The sequence below is a fragment of the Montipora foliosa genome, chromosome 6 (genome assembly GCF_036669935.1).
Source record: "Montipora foliosa isolate CH-2021 chromosome 6, ASM3666993v2, whole genome shotgun sequence".
NCBI classification, from domain to species: Eukaryota; Metazoa; Cnidaria; class Anthozoa; order Scleractinia; family Acroporidae; genus Montipora; species Montipora foliosa.
In genome coordinates this window covers 8,598,589-8,602,525 of record NC_090874.1, presented here as the reverse complement: position 1 = coordinate 8,602,525, position 3,937 = coordinate 8,598,589, and positions in this window count along the sequence as shown.

Below are 3,937 nucleotides of genomic sequence, written 5' to 3'. Positions count from 1 at the left end.
TTCTGGACGGTAATTTACCGCCTTTCAAAAGTGTTAATTTTGAATTTTTTGCCTGCATTGAGAGACATATAAACCAGAACGCTCTCATGAAAACACCTGAAAACTTCAAGAGCATGTGACAAAAACATGCTGGTATGCCACCAAAAACTTAAAGTTGTCAATTTCGGACAGAACTGCCAACATTCCCATTGGTCAAAGTTGGACACATAACCAGTCAAACCGTTAATGTTTGAAAAATAAAAACTTTTGTGCAAAAGTTGTCACACTTCAAGGACGAACGCAAATGGTAGTTACTGTATCGTCATCAGGAGCTGATACGAATGTCATCAAAAGAGTCTTTTGTATGATACATGTGCCCAATAATTAATTTTGCTAAAAAAAGGCAAAAAATGTGTCCATTTAAAGTAATCAGCATCCTTTTTTAGATAAGATCGTGAATAGGTGTCAGTATATAAGGTTGACAAATCCATCACGGTTTCAAAGGACAGTGGATTGTGCCCACGCTTCCAAATAGCGGTATTGATAGTACACTGTACAATCATATACTACCACTGGCAGGTGGAGATAATATTATTCTAGAATTATTCACGCAATTTTGTGGTAACTGTTACATACATGTGCTTTAGGCAAGCATGGGGCTCTGATGTTTTCCTTATTGGACAAGAAAAACCACCCTTTGATGGTCCTTGGTTGTATTTCAAAACTTGAACTTTTGGAATTACGGGTCATTGTCTTGACAAAAATTAATATTAACACAATTGTCACTTACTTGCCTGTCTCTTGGTACCACAAACTCGCCAAGATCCATGAGGGACTCTGGGTTGAAACTGTCTCTGGTAAAAAAAAAAATAAAAAAGGGTGGGTAAAAACGTATAAAAAAATAAAAATTTTCAGTATATATACTTATTATTAATTCCAAAACACAGCAAAATGACGTCAATGGGTAATACAATTTAACCAAATTGAGGACAAAGAGCCAGCGATCTGAGCCAATCTTGCGTGATAGTAAAGCATATCCGCACGCATAAACAAATGACAAAGCCACAGACACTGCCTGCTGGCGCTGAACACCTTAAAAAAATACCTTTGCAACCCTGGTTCAAACCCAGGCCGTTGCATGAAAATCCCACATCAGCTCAGCTTTAGTCAAATCCCAAATCCCAGTCTCTTGACCCTCCCTTATTACATCCAGGTATGGTGCTAACCAGTGTTAAATACCATGGAAAACAATGGTTAGTGACACCCAGGCTTTGAGCAACCCACCCTGAAATGGACTACAGACAATTCCATCACAACGTGTCCTGAAAAATCAAGGCTGCTGCCTAAGAAAATTTTCCGGAGCCCTTCCGGCTTCCAACATTAAAAGTTAGCAGTCCGAGTCATTTTTCAAGAGCCCAGAATTAATTAATTAAAAGTGAAGAATTGAATCACCTTGTGATAACTTAGGCACCCGTTCGGGCTACTTGTTCAGAAATTTGGTCACCCCTGCCGCTCGCAAATAAGGTGTCCCAGGCAACCACGGAACCGTTAGGCAGCAGCCTCGCAAATGCTGCTCCTCAAAGTAAGGATAAACAGCTCACTCAAAGCTAAAAATAACGCTAACCTTTACCCTTACCCTACTGTTGGAAATAGATAGCAAAATCTTAGACTTTAAGGCACACTTCATGTTGGATGTCAAAATGGGGCATGCATCTAATTAGGTGCAATAATTAACAACTATTCACCAAAGTGGAGGTGTCTAGTGTTGGATATTTACGGAGCTCTGAAGCGGAAAGGTAAATATCAACCACTAGCCACCACCACTGAGGTGAATAGTTGTTTTTGTATAAACTAAAACAATGAGATAACACAGCCATAAAAGATGATTTAACTCATTTATTCCTGCAAAGATTACAACATTTTCAGGAGCAAATTCCATGCGAATTGCTCGGAGGTGAATGGCAAAGGATATCCGGAGTTTGAGTAACCAATCAGCGCACCTGCCCGTACGAAAATTTGTGGCCGGAATGAGCGAGATTCGGGCCAGATTCGGGCCATAAAGCTGTTTTTAAGGCAAGAACTGAGCGAGACAAAGCGAGACAACCATTTTGTCGCGCTTGTGCACTGAGCCAGACATTAGTTTGGTTCGATTATCGCCGATAGTGTGGCGTGCTTGAGCGAGAAACAGTGAAACCCCAGTTTATTCATTTACGCCGCAGTAACGAGACATTTGTCACACAGTATTATCGGCGAAACTCAGGCTGCCCACTTGTTATTCGATACATAAGTGCTCCCTACTTGTTATTCGATAAGAAAAGATTAGTAGAAATAGATCAGGGAGTACTCAAAAATGCAAATCAGTTACTTAACTCTGGCTGTCATTCTAATGTATTACATTATTTGCTGCATTTCTGTACGTGTAGTCCGTCCCCGGGTAAAAGGTGAGCAAACCATTTTTTACCGCTCTGAATTTTGAGCTAAAATACGTATATGGCTGGATATTTTTTCCAAGTGATACATTTAGCGTGATACCCACCCGCGTTCAAATAGCTTAGCACGTTCAGGAGAAGCAATCTACATGTACATGTAGCTACCTCAAGACAGCATTATCCTGTTTGCCCAAAACGGAGGATAATCTTTTAATGATAGGAATTGCTTGTCGCTGGACGGAAAACCTTTAATAGGGAAGAGCAATGTTTGAGTTTTGGCTATCGATAATTAAATATTTGTAACCGCTTTTGGCGCGCGTTTCAGTTTAACGTAACTGTGCATTTCACCAAACATCTGAATCTCTACAGAGATGCAGAGCTTTTTCTTCCCATTTAGGACAGTAATCAACCAGATCAAAACAGCATTTATTTGCTCTAATTAATATTGCTGGAAACAATTTTCTCTTTTATGAAATAGATTTTAAACAATGTATGAAGATTTTAAATAAATGAGAAACTAGAAACGACCTCGCTATCTGATCACAGATCACTGTGGAAACCTGGCTACTAACATGCCTACCTTATTATGGACACTTTGAATGACTTCAGTCGCATTTTGTTCTATGCTAAAAGTGGTACATTCTTTTTATTTAAGTTACCTTAAACTGAAACATGTTTCTGTCTTACATGACTGTCCACGCAATTATGACAAGGGTCATGTTTACTGCAGTTGGTCTAAGTCGAGGATCGTTCGCTTACTTATTGGCATAGAAACTAAAGATAGTATCTTTCGAATAAGGATAAACTCAGTCTGTTAACCCTTTGGTTGTAACCACTAAAAATGTGATACAAGAATTATTTTGTCGATACACATTTGTTATTTTGCTTCCAGTATCAAAACAAGTCCACAATGTTGCCGTAATTCACGCAAACAAAAAACAGTGGTACTGTCTATTGGGGTGGGGGGAGTGGCAGGCAGGGGATTTTCTAGTTTATAATTTATAATGGCACTATTAAAGTAGGCATAGTTTCAATTATGGCCTATTTTGTTTCTGTTTATACTGATTTCAATGTTTCTTATAAATAATGCGTCAAAGTACCGGGATAGCGCGATGTACCCTCCCCCTGACAGATGATACTTCATATCCTCATTGTAATAAGCTGACAAATAAGCTTGTGAGTCAGATAAATACGGAGAAACTTACAGAAAATCATCTTATGTCTTACATGTAAAACTATTCAGTCCCCTATCAGGCATCATAATAAAATTGACCATCTACGGGCATCCGTTTACTGTTTGCGTGACTTAAGGCTAAATTGTGGACTTGTTTTGAAATTGAAATGTGTGCTGACAGAAGAATGCGTGTATCACATTTTTAGTGGTTACAACCAAAACATGGACTCTTGCTATAACCAAAGGGTTAACAGACAGAGTTTCTCGTTCTCCGAAAGACCCTATCTTTAGTTTCCGTGCCAATAAATGCCACTTTTTTTTCTGTCGTGCAAGGTCGCACAACATTCAAGCTTCT